Raw genomic sequence first — 13,868 nt, 5'->3', positions numbered from 1 at the left:
ATCTCCATATGCCACAGGAGCAGCTCAAGAAAAGGCAAAAAGACAAATAATAATAATAATAATCGTCACAATACACAGTTACAAATTTTTTTTTTTTTTTGGTCTTTTTGCTATTTCTTGGTCCGCTCCCGCAGCATATGGAGATTCCCAGGCTAGGGGTCTAATCAGAGCTGTAGCCACCGGCCTACGCCAGAGCCACAGCAACATGGGATCTGCCACGTCTGTGACCTACACCACAGCTCACGGCAATGCCGGATCGTTAACCCACTGAGCAAGGGCAGGGACCGAACCCGCAACCTCATGGTTCCTAGTCGGATTCGTTAACGACTGCGTCACGATGGGAACTCCCACAAATTTTTTTTTATCGTGATGAGTATTTTCAACATCTACTCCCTTAGCCCCACCTCAGGCAATCAACAATCTGTGCTCTTTATCCGTGAGCTCATTTTTTGTTTGTTTTGTTTTATTTTTAGATTCTGCACATAAGGGAGATTATACAATATTTATCTTTTTCTGTCTGATTTATTTCACTTAGCATAAGGCCTTCAAGTTCCATCCACACTGTCAAAAATGGCAAAATTTCATTCTTTTTAATGGTTGAGAAATATGTCAATATTTCACACACACACACGCATCACATTTTCTTTGTCCATTCAACACTGATAGACACTTAGTTGTTTCCATGTCTTGGCTACTGTAAATAATACTGCAATGAACATGGGGGTGCAGATATCTTTGCAAGTTAATGTTTTTTGTTTTGGGTTTTTTTTCTTTTTTCTTTTCTTTTTTTTTTTTTTTTTTTTTTGTCTTTTGAGGGCCGCACCCACAGCACATGGAGGTTCCCAGACTAGGGGTCTAATCAGAGCTGTAGCAGCCAGGCTACACCACAGCCACAGCAACACCAGATCTGAGCTGTGTCTGCAACCTACACCACAGCTCATGGCAACGCCAGATCCTTAACCCACTGCACAAGGCCAGGAGTCGAACCTGCGTCCTCATGGTTCCTAGTTAGATTGGTTAACCACTGAGCCACGACGGGAACTCCTTTTTTCCTTTTTTTTTTTTTCCCTGGCTGCTCCTGTGGCATATGGAAGTTCCCAGCCAGGGATCAAATCTGAGCTGCAGCGTGACCTATACTATAGTGGCAGCAATGCCAGATCGTTAACCTGCTAAACCATAGCAAGAACTCCTCAAGTTAATGTTTTTATTTCCTTCAGATAAATACGCAGAATTAGAATTGCTGAATCTTATGGTAGGTAATTCTATTTTTAATTTTTTGAGGAACCTCCATCATGTTTTCCAATAGTTGCTGCACCAATTTACCTTCCCGTCAACAGCGTCCAAGAAACACCAATATTTGTGCTTTCTTGTCTTTCTGATACTAGCCATTCTAAGAGGTGTGAAGTGATTATGTCATTTTGATTTGCAATTCCCTCAATTAGTGATTAGTGATGTTGACCATCTTTTCATGTATCTGTTGGCCATCTGTGTGTCTTTTTGGAAAAATGCCTCTGACACATCTTTTTTTTTTTTTTTCTTTTCAGCCACACCCACAGCATATGGAAGTTCCCAAGCCTGGGATCAAACCCAAGCCAGACCTGCGACCTATGCCTCAGCTGTAGCAACACTGGATCCTTAACTGTACCAGGCCAGGGATTGAACCAGTGCCTCCAGAAAGGCAAGCCGAATCATTAACCCACTGCGCCACAGTGGGAACTCCGCCAGTATGTTTTGTAAAGCATTTCCTTTTGCTCTGTTTTCCTCTAGTGTGGCAAATGGAATTAATTCACAGGAGACCTTCATAGACACAAGAAAAAAAACATTAAAATCTGAGCTTACACACAGCTGTGGCTTGGGTCATTGCTGTGGCAGCGGGTTCAATCCTTGGCCCACAGAACTTCTGCATGCCACTGGGGCGGCCCCCCGAAAATAAAAAATTGTGACTCTTAGAAAATAAATAAATAAATAAAATAAAATCTGAGCTTTCAGTTTAGAAAAATGGAGAGGAAAGCACACTGGTTTAGGCAGAAAGACATGTAAGAGATGTATGTGTGTTGCTTGGAAATATGAAATTGTTCTTTATTTACATCAATCAGTAAATACATCCACATATGGCATTAGGAGTTGAAGTCACTGAGCTGCTCTCAGGATGAGGTTAAAGAAAGAAACCTTTAGGAGTTCCCGTAGTGGCTCAGTGGTTAATGAATCTGACAAGGAACCATGAGGTTGTGGGTTCGATCCCTGGCTTTGCTCAGTGGGTTAAGGATGCGGCGTTGCCATGAGCTGTGGTGTAGGCCGAAGATGCGGCTCAGATCCCGCATTGCTGTGGCTCTGGCGTAGGCTGGTGGCTGCAGCTCCGATTAGATCCCTAGCTTGGGAACCTCCATATGCCTCAGGGGCAGCCCTAGAAAAGACAAGAAGACAAAAAAGAAAAGAAACCTTTAAAATTGTCTGAGTGCTACCTGTTTTTACAAATGGCATTGTAAAAAAATTGGCACAATATTTAAAATAATTTTCTAGAAACAAGCTTTACTTCCAAAAGAGCTTTTGATCAAAGACTTCATCATGATGAATAAGGCTAATCATAGTTGTGGTCCCTGTGAGCTGCCTCTAGAAATCCATGTACAAACCTTCTTAGAGCACTTGAATCTCCTGCATTCCCCTGCAGGACCTTCTTCAGACTGCTGTGTGGTGTGCTGCCCCCTGCAGAGGGCTGTTTATTTTTCAAATCCGTTTTGATCATTATCCTGATATTCTTCCTGTCCGCCCCAAATATGTTCTGAATGATTAAAGGAAGAGAGTCTGCTTTATCTGTCCTTCAAATCTCCCATATTACCTAACACACAAAAGGAAGTCGAAAACATCTTTCCCTTGATTATCCGTCTACATCGCTTGGAAGGCACAACCTTGGCACAGATCCCAAACCAGAAAGACAGTCCTGGGAAGTGAAAGTAGAGCTTAATAAACCTACATGTTCTAAAGGTGTAGAAATTATTTTTCTTCCTTCCATGTACAATGTAAAATTGATGAATTGCCTTCTCTTTTAATGCATAGGCTGTAAAGGCAATTAATGGGTAAAAATGTTAGGCACAAACCATAATACGTTTACACAGCAGGTTATGAGATATATTTTTAAATGCATATACATATAGGTAATACCTATATATGCGTTTTTTTTTTTTTTTTCCCTTTTTTGGGCCACCCCGAGACATATGAAGTTCCCGGGCCAGGGATCAGATCTGAGCTGAAGTTGCAACCTACACCACAGCTGTGGCAACGCCGGATCCTTAACCCACTGTGCCAAGCCAGGGATCAAACCTGTGTCCCAGCACTCCAGAGACGCCACCAATCCCACTGTGACACAGAAGGAACTCCTTAATTTTCTTTTTAAAATTTATTTTAAAAATTTGGGGGGCCATGGCCTAAGGATATGGAAGTTCCTGGGACAGGGATTGAACCCATGCTACAACAGCAACCTGAGCCACTGCAGTGACAACGTCAGATCCTTAAACTTCTGCACCATGAGGGGGATCCTCTATTTGATTTTTAAAAGTACTGTACACTGTTTAAGAATACAGAAGCTGTAAAAATGACACAACAGACATCCATATACACACTACCTCACTTAAGGATGAAATGTTGAAAAAAAAAAAAAGAAAGTTGCAGAGAGTTCCCACTGTGGCACAGAGGAAACGAATCCAAGTAGTATCCATGAGGACGTGGGTTTGATCCCTGGCCTCCCTCGGTGGGTTGAGGATTCCGTGTTGCTGTGAGCTGTGATGTAGGTCGCAGTTGAGGCTCAGATCCCATGTTGCTATGGTGTAGGCCAGCAGCTGCAGCTCCAATTCGATCCCGAGCCTGGGAACCTCCACGTCCCACAAGTGCAGCCCTAAAAAAAGCAAAATTAAAGAAAATAAATGTCACCAATTCAGCCATAACCACCTCCACATTCATCTCCCAAATATTTTCATTATCCTTAACTTGCTATTTATTATTGCCTTGTATTTCTTTAAAACTGTAATGCATATGTATGTATCCTTAAGCAATAAATACTATTTAAAACTTTATACCACAATTCATTCATTTTCCTGGTGATGGACATTTATCATGTTTCCAGTTTACAGCTTTGAACAAACAATATTGCTATAGACATTCTTGTGCATTTCCATCTGGTTTGTATAGGACAGACTCTATAGAGTTGTACTTATTTTTTTTTTAATTGTACTGGGTATTGCCAAATCATTCTGCAAATCATTTTTCCAACTGATGCTCTCACTGTCAGTGTACGAAAGTATCCACAACTCCATATTCCCAATACCTGTTATTGTCATATTTTTATCTTTTTCCAAACCTCTGAGTACAAAATAGTATCTCATTATAGTTTTAGTTTGCAAGTCCTTAACTACTAGTAAGGTTTGATATAGTTATTAGTCTTTTATGAAGTTTTTTCCCCTACGAATTCGTGGTTATGTAATAAAGAATATTGTCTTTCCCAAAAGAGGTCTCTGGTCTTTGCGCCCCACTTCTTAGAAGTAATCCCTAAGCCCTTTGGAATGCCTGATAGGAGTGTTTTTATTTGCCTAAGGGGGCTTGGATCATACCGGATGGACTAATGACATGATTAACAATGTAATTTTTGCTCCAACCACTATGGAAAACAAAAATTAAAAATCTGTCTGCCGTGCAATCCAGCAATTCCACTTCTGGGATATACCCAAAAGAAATGAAAACAGGATTTCAAAGCAATACATGTAGCATTTTTCACAATAGCCAAGCTAGGAAAGCAACTTAAGCCCCCAACAACAGATGAATGGATAAAAAAGATGTCTCTCACACACACTGGAATATTATTCAGCCATGAGAAAGGAGGTTATCCTACCATCAGTCACCATATGAATGGACTTTGAGTACAGTATGCTGAGTGAGATGTCAGAGAAAGACAAGTACTGTATGAGACTGCTGGCATATGGAATCTAAAATAGTTAAACCCATTAAAAAACAAACAAACAAGACAGTAAAATGGCAGTTACCAGGGCATGAGAGGTGAGGGGATAAGACTGATATTGTTTAAAGGTACGAAATTGCAATAAGTATCAAATAAGCCATAGAGATCTGATACCCAGTATAATGAATATACATAGCAGTCCTATAATATTATAAAGTGCTACAACTGCAATCATAATATATATATGTATCAAAGTAACATATACTTCAGGAGTTCCCATCATGGTGCAGCGGAAAGGAATCCAACTAGGAACCATGAGGCTGTGGGTTCAATCCCTGGCCTCAATCAGTGAGTTAAGGATCCAGGGTTGCCATGAGCTGTGCTGTAGGTCAAAGATACGGCTCTGATCTGGTGTTGCTGTGGCTCTGGTGTAGGCCGGCAGCAACAGCTCCAAATAGACCTCTAGCCTGGGAACCTCCATATGCTGCGGGTGTGGCCCTCAAAAAGACAAAAAAAAAAGACTGAAAAAACCCAAAAAGCAAAAAACACATATACTTTAAAGTTACGCAATGTTATATGTCAAATTTATTCAATTAAAAAAACAATGCAATTCCGAGTTCCTGTTGTGGCTTATTGGGTTAAGAACCTGACCAGTATCCCTGAGGATGCAGGTCCTATCCTTAGCCTTGCTCAGTGGGTTAAGGATCTGGCATTGCTGCAAGCTGTGGTATAGGTTGCAGATGCAACTCCGATCTGGAGTTGTGTGGCGTAGGCCTGCAGCGGCAGCTCTGTTTGGACCCCTAGCTTGGGAATTTCTGCACCCTGCAAATTAGACCCTAAAAAAGAAAAAAAAAATGCAATTTATGGCAGAATCCTTTTGAATCATGTGGTATGAGCTTAACCTCCAGAGGGGCTGACCTCCTTGCTGAGGTTAGCCATGTGAGGAGTTAACCATGGAGTCTCAGCAAAGATGCTAGAAACTGGCTTGGATGAACAAGTTGGCAGTACACCATGCCTGTGATCACTGATCGATGCCAGGAAAGTTAACGCTGTCCAAGGGAAGAGGGCAACAGGAAGTTTTGTGTTTGGTACTTTCCTGGACTGGCCCTATGTGTTTTTTCCTCTGGCTCATTTAAATCTTTTAAAGATTTTAAAGCCTGTTGATTTTAACACTTTCCCTGTGATAAACTGTAATTGCAAATATAACAGCTTTCACTGAATTCTGAGTTCTTTTCACAAATTATCCAACCTGAATTTGGTTTGGGGACCCCCTTGAAAGATGGCAGATGATTTCAGAAGGGAGGGTGATTTTGTGCACTGTACCCTCTAACTTTGCAATGGTTGATCTCTTTTGCCTCTTTATCCTATTATGTTGTTTATCTTGTTTAAAAATTGATGTGTAGGAGTTCCCATTGTGGCGCAGTGGTTAACGAATCCGACTAGGAACCATGAGGTTGCAGGTTCGGTCCCTGCCCTTGCTCAGTGGGTTAACGATCCGGCGTTGCCGTGAGCTGTGGTGTAGGTTGTAGACACAGCTCGGATCCTGCGTTGCTGTGGCTCTGGCGTAGGCTGGTGGCCACAGCTCTGATTTGATCCCTAGCCTGGGAACCTCCATATGCCTCGGGAGCGGCCCAAGAAATAGCAAAAAAGACAAAAAAAAAAATTTGATGTGTAGAGTTCCTTGGTGGCTCATTAAGGATCTGGTGTTGTCACTGCTGAGGCTTAGTGTGATCCCTGGCTTGGGAAAATCTGCATACTGCAGGTGTGGCCAAAGAAAAAGACTGATCTGTAGAACTTCTGATATTCTTGATATTAATCACTTTTTTGCTGTTATATGCATTTGTATATTTTTCCCCTATTTATTTTTGCTATCTATTCATGAACAGAAGATTTTTATTTGATTGAATATCTCAATCCTTCCTTTATGATTTCTGCTTTCTCTAAGGATTTCTTTGCTATCCCAATTTCAAAAAGACATTCTCCTACAGGAAATAAATGTAAAAACATTTTGTTTTTTTCACATTTAGGTCTTTAATTCTTGTGGGTTTTTGTGTTTAGTGTGAGCTAGTATTTCTATTAAAGGGAATTAGATTTAGGATTTAAAAAACAAAATTGCACAAATGTATTTATCTTATCCTATGATAATAAAATATACCAGCACCATTTATTTATTAATTCTCCCTCTTTTCTCCAGTTATCTACAGCATGGACTTTCTTATATATCAAGGGTCTATATATGTATATGTTTTCTCTTCTATTCCATATGTGTATATGTATCTTGCAGTTCTGCCCAATCTTAATTGCTATGGCTGTATTCTGCATTTTGATATCTCATAAAACAAACCACTTGTGCCTATTGTGGCTGTTCTTCACTATTTGCTCTTCTACATAAATTGTGCCACAATTCTTTTTTGGCCACATCTGTGGCATGTGAAGATTCCCTGGCCAGGTATTGAACCAGAGCCACAGCAGTGACAACACCAGAATCTTAACCTGCTGAGACATGAGGAAACTCTCTACATAAATTTTGGAATTAGCATTTCAAGTTTTATGAAAAATTCTGTAAGGATTCTGTTAGGCATCTGTAGATCAACTACCATTTTTAAGATAATAAGGATTCTTCTTTATGAATATGTTATATATCTACATTTACCAGGTCCTTTAAATAGTTCTTTAATAAAGTTATGTAATTTTCTCAGGTTTAACACATTTATTCCTGGGCCCCTTGCAAGTTTTACTGCTCTTATAAATGATTTTAAAATTCAGTTTTCGGAGTTCTCGTCGTGGCACAGTGGTTAACGAATCCGACTAGGAACCATGAGGTTGTGGGTTCGGTCCCTGCCCTTGCTCAGTGGGTTAACAATCTGGCGTTGCCGTGAGCTGTGGTGTAGGTTGCAGACGCGGCTCGGATCCTGCGTTGCTGTGGCTCTGGCGTAGGCCGGCGGCTACAGCTCCGATTAGACCCCTAGCCTGGGAACCTCCATATGCCGCGGAAGAGGCCCAAAGAAATAGCAAGAAGACAAAAAAAAAAAAAAATCAGTTTTCTAGGAGTTCTTTTGTGGTGCAGTAGGTTAAGGATTCGGCATTGTTATTGCAGTGGCTTGGGTTCCTTCTATGGCGCAGGTTCAATGCCTGGCATGAGAACTTCCACATGCCACAGCCCTTGCCAAAAAATAAAAAATAAAATAAAAAAATTAAGTTTTCTATTTAGTAAGGATATGTAGAAATACCATTGAATTTTTAATATTGATGGTATTTTCAGCAACCTATCTTACTAATTCTAAGAATTTGTCTCTAGATTCTTTTTGGTTTTCTAATGTAGACAATTATAACATATGTGATAAATCAGAGTATCAGTTCTTTTCTTTTCTTTTCTTTTCAGCCACACCAATGGTATATGGCAGTTCCTGCTACAGCAGGAAAACTAATTAGAAAAAGTCTAATTCGTATCCTTTTGTTTTCTCATGGTTTTGAACTGGCTAGAACTCTGGTATAATGTCAAATATGAGCAGTAACAATGAGCAGTTCCATCATATTCCTTTTTTTAAAGGGAATAGATATGACATTTTCTCAGTAAATATATTTGTTGGAGGTTTTTGGCAGATAGATTTTTATCAAATAAATTTATTTCTAGATTTCTTAAGATTTTCTTTTCTAATATGAACAGATGCTAAATTTTATTACGGGATTTTTCTGCTTCTTTGAAATAACTATATACATTGTTTTCTTCCCTAAATGTGTTAATGTAGTGAATGGTATTAATTTTTACTATAAAACCAAATTTGCATTTCTGGAATAAACTCTATTTGTGATAAATTAAATATTTTTTATATTATTTGATTCTGCATGCCAATATTCATTTTAGGAATTTTGCATTTGTTCATGGGAGAGTCTAACCCATAATTTTCCTTTCATATATTGTCCTAGTCTAATTGCAGTAAAAAGGTGAAATTAGTCTCATTTTCTATTCTCAGAAAGTTGGTATAAGATTGGAAGTATCTCTTCCTTGAAAATTTGATAGAACTCACTTGTAAAAATTTGGTAGAATTTACCTCTTGATCTGGTGTTTTCTTTGTGGAAAGAAACTACTGGTATTCAATAGCTGGTTCAATTTTTAAACAGTTATAAGGCTACATACATAGGTATTCTATTTCTTCTTAGGACTCTTGAAAAATTACTTTTTAAATACGATATATGCATTTTCTCTAAATTTTTGTTGTTGTTGTTTTGCTTTTTAGGGCCTCACTGGTAGCATATGGAGGTTCCCAGGCTAGGGGTCAAGTTGGAGCTATAGCAATGCCAGATCCAAGCCGTGTCTGCGACCTACACCATAGCTCACAGCAGCGCTGGATCCTTAACCCACTAGAAGGCCAGGGATTGAACACGCAACCTCATGGTTCCTAGTCGGATTCATTTCTGTTGCACCACAACAGGAACTTCCATTTTCTCTAAATTTTCATATTTATTTGCATAAAATTATTCAGCATTTTTATGATTTAATCTTTGCCATGTCTGTAGTTATGTCCCTTTTTTATTTCTAATATTTGTACTTACTTTTTTCCTTCATCAGTTTTGCCATAAGCTTGTCTGCTTAATACCAGATTTTTGCCTGTTGATCTCCCTATCATTTCTCTGTCTCTATTTAATCAATGGCCACTCATTTTTCTTATTTTATTTTATTTGTCTCTTGTCATTTTAGGGCCACACCCACATCTTATGGAGTTTCCCAGCTAGGGGTTCAGTTGGAGCTGTAGCTGCCGGCCTACAACACAGCCACAGCAAAGCCAGATCCGAGCCCTCCTCTGCGACCTACACCACAACTCACGGTAATGCCGGATCCTTAACTCACTGAGCAAGGCCAGGGATCGAACCTGCATCCTCATGGATCCTAGTCAGATTCGTTTCCACTGCGCCACGACTGGAACTCCTCCTTTTATTATTTTTTTCTATGGGTTTAGTTTGCTGCTTTTTTAATTTCTTAAAGCTAAACACTTAGTCCATTCATGTTCAGCCCTTTTTTCTTTTCTTTTCTTTTTTCTTTTTTGGCCACACCCATAGCATAGGGCAGTTTCTAGGCCAGGACTTGAATCTGAGCTTCAGAGGCCACTACATCACCCCTATAGCAATGACAGATCTTTAACCTGCTGAACTACAGCAGGAGCTCTTTTTCCTTTCCTAATATGAGTGTTTAAGGGTATAAATTTCCATAAAATACCATTTTTGAAGAATTCTATGAGTATTGTCATTATTTAGTTCTGACTCATTCTTTTATTTTTTAATTTTTATATTATAGTTGATTTACAATGTTCTGTCAATGTCTGCTGTACAGCAAAGTGACCCAGTTATACATATGTATACATTCCTTTTTCTCCCATTATCCTCCTTCGTGTTCCATCACAATTGATTAGATATACTTCACTGTGCTATACAGAGGATCTCATTGCTTACCCACTCCAAATGCAATAGTTTGCATCTGCTAACCCCAAACTCCCAGTCCATCCCATTCCCTCTCCCTTCCCCCTTGGCAACCATAAATCTGTTCTCCAAGTCCATGAGTTGGTTTCTTCTCTGTAGATATGTTCATTTGTGGCACAAATTAGATTACAGATATAAGTGATATCGTATGGTATTTGTCTTTCTCTTTCTGACTTACTTCACTTAGTATGAGAGTCTCTAGTTCCAGCCCTGTTGCTGCAGGTGGCTTTATTTTGTTCTTTTTTATGGCCAAATAGTATTCCATTGTGTATACATACATCTTCTTAATCCATTCATCTCTCAATGGACATTTAGGTTGTTTCCATGTCTTGGCTATTGAGAATAGTGCTGCAATGAACACAGGGCTGCATGTATCTTTTTCTTTTTCTTTTTTTTTTTTTATTAAGGGCCAAATTTGTGGCATATGGAAATTCCCAGGATAGGGGTCCAATTGGAGCTATAGCTGCAGGTCTACGCCACAGCCAGAGTAACACGGGATCCAAGCTGCATCTGCGACATATGCCACAGCTCACAGCAATGCTAGATCCTTTAACCTACTGAGCAAGACCAGGGATTGAACCTACACCCTCAAGGTTACTAGTCATGTTCATTACCGCTGAGCCACAACTCCAGCATGTACCTTTTTGAATGAAAGTTTTATCTGGCTATATGCTCAGGAGTGGGATGGCTGGATCATGTGGTAGTTCTATATTTAGTTTTCTGAGGAAACTCCACTATTTTCCATAGTGGTCATACCAATTTACATTCCTACCAACAGTGAGGGAGGTTTCTCTTTTCTCCACACCCTCTCCAGCATTTATTATTTGTAGACTTTTTTTTTTTTTTTGTCTTTTTGCCATTTTTCTTGGGCCGCTCTCACGGCATATGGAGGTTCCCAGGCTAGGCGTCGAATCGGAGCTGTAGCCACCAGCCTATGCCAGAGCCACAACAATGCTGGATCCGAGCCGGGTCTGCAACCTACACCACAGCTCACGGCAACGCCGGATCGTTAACCCACTGAGCAAGGCCAGGGATCGAACCTGCAACCTCATGGTTCCTAGTCAGATTCGTTAACCACTGCGCCACGACGGGAACTCCTGTAGACTTTCTAATGATGGCCATTCTGACCGGTGTGAAGTGGTACCTCATTGTAGTTTTTGTTTGTTTGTTTGTTTGTCTTTTTTGCTATTTCTTGGGCCGCTGCCTCGGCATATGGAGGTTCCCAGGCTAGGGGTCAAATCGGAGCTGCAGCCACCAGCCTACACCAGAGCCACAGCAACGCGGGATCCGAGGCGCGTCTGCAACCTACCCCACAGCTCACGGCAACGCCGGATCATTAACCCGCTGAGCAAGGGCAGGGACCGAACCTGCAACCTCATGGTTCTTAGTCGGATTTGTTAACCACTGCGCCACGACGGGAACTCCTCTTGTAGTTTTGATTAGTTCTGACCAATTGTTAATACCCATCACAATTTCTACTTCGTCTCCTGAGTTTTTAGTGTTTTTTTTAATTTAAAAATATCTATGAAGGGTTTTTTTTGTTGTTGTTATTGATTTCTAATTTAGTTGCTGTGTGGTAACAGAACATGGTCTGTATTAACTTGAGTCTTCCAAATTTATTGAGATTTACTTTAAGGGATAATATATGGTTAATGTTTTATGTGTTCTTGAGAAGGATGGGTGTTTTTAATTATTGTTTTAACCTGTTCATCAAATCAAGCTTATTTTGCTATTCAGTTATTCTTCATCCTTAATTACTGGTTTATTTATTTCTTTTGCTGCATCCATCAATGAAGATGATTAATAAGATGACAACATAATTTCCGGTCCAAACCCGAACATTTGAGAGTGAAAAAAGGCATAAAGATATTAAGATTATTTAATTTCTTGGAGTTCCCCTCGTGGCACAGTGGTTAACGAATCTGACTAGGAACCATGAGGTTGCAGGTTCGATCCCTGCCCTTGCTCAGTGGGTTAACGATCCGGCGTTGCCGAGAGCTGTGGTGTAGGTTGCAGACGCGGCTCGGATCCAGCATTGTTGTGGCTCTGGCATAGGCTGGTGGCTACAGCTCCGATTAGACCCCTAGCCTGGGAACCTCCATATGCCGCGAGAGCGGCCCAAGAGAATGGCAAAAAGACAAAAAAAAAAAAGATTATTTAATTTCTTGAATTATTAATTGACAATTGTTTTAATGTGAAGGGACCTATGATTAATTGACTCAAAAACTATTTTAAAAATAACATTTTCAGGAGTTCCTTTTGTGGTTCAGTGGGTTAAGAACCCAACAGTGTCTGTGAGGGTGCGGGTTCAATCCTGGTCTCATACAGTGGGGGAAGGATCCAGTGTTGCCACAAGGTGCAGAATAGGTTGCACATGCGGCTTAGAACTGTCATTGCTGTGGCTCTGGTGTAGGCCAGCAGCTGCAGCTCTGATTTGGCCCCTAGCCTGAGAACTTCCATATGCTAAGGGAGAAGCCATAAAAAAAAAAAAAAACTTTCTAAACATTTTAAAGCTTTTTTTTGGCCACACCCACAGCATGTGGAAGTTCCTGGGCCAGTGCTCAAACCCAAGCCACAGTAGTGCTAACACTAGATCCTTAACCTTCTGAGCCACCAGGGAACTCCAAGAATGCCTTTATTGAACACATTTTTTTTTTAACACGTAAATTTTATTTATTTATTTATTTATTTATTTATTTATTTTAGGGCCTTACTCGCAGCATATGGAAGTTCCCAGGCCAGGGGTTGAATCAGAGCTACAACTTCCAGCCTAAGCCACAGCCATGATAACACCAGAACCAAGCCTTGTCTGTGACCTATGCCACAGCTCATAGCAACACCACATCCTTAACCCACTGGGTGAGGCCAGGGATGGAATCTACATCCTCATGGATACTAGCTACATTTGTTGTCACTGAGGCAGGACGGGAACTCTTGACATATAAATTTTACATTTATAACTTTTTTGAATGTTTCATCAAATTTTGATGCTATAAGGCCCATTTCATAGGCCATTTCATTTCTTTCTTTCTTTCTTTCTTTTTTTTTGGTCTTTTTGTCATTTCTTGGGCCGCTCCTGCGGCATATGGAGCTTCCCAGGCTATGGGTCGAATCGGAGCTGTAGCTGCCGGCCTACGCCAGAGCCACAGCAACTCGGGATCCAAGCCGCATCTGTGACCTACACCATAGCTCAGGGCAACGCCAGATCCTTAACCCACTGAGCAAGGGCAGGGATCGAACCCGCAACCTCATGGTTCCTAGTCAGATTCGTTAACCACTGAGCCACGACGGGAACTCCCCCATTTCATTTCTTTAAAAAAAATTTCAAGAGTTCATGCTGTGGCTCAGTGGAAACAAGCCCGACTAGTATCTGTGAGGATGTGGATTCAATCCCTGGCCTAGCTCAGTGGGTTAAACACCTGGTGTTGCCTTGAGCTGTAGTGTAGGT

The sequence above is a fragment of the Phacochoerus africanus genome, chromosome 12 (assembly GCF_016906955.1).
Source record: "Phacochoerus africanus isolate WHEZ1 chromosome 12, ROS_Pafr_v1, whole genome shotgun sequence".
NCBI classification, from domain to species: domain Eukaryota; kingdom Metazoa; phylum Chordata; class Mammalia; order Artiodactyla; family Suidae; genus Phacochoerus; species Phacochoerus africanus.
The sequence above is the reverse complement of the archived record's forward strand: the minus strand, read 5'-3'. Positions refer to the sequence as shown.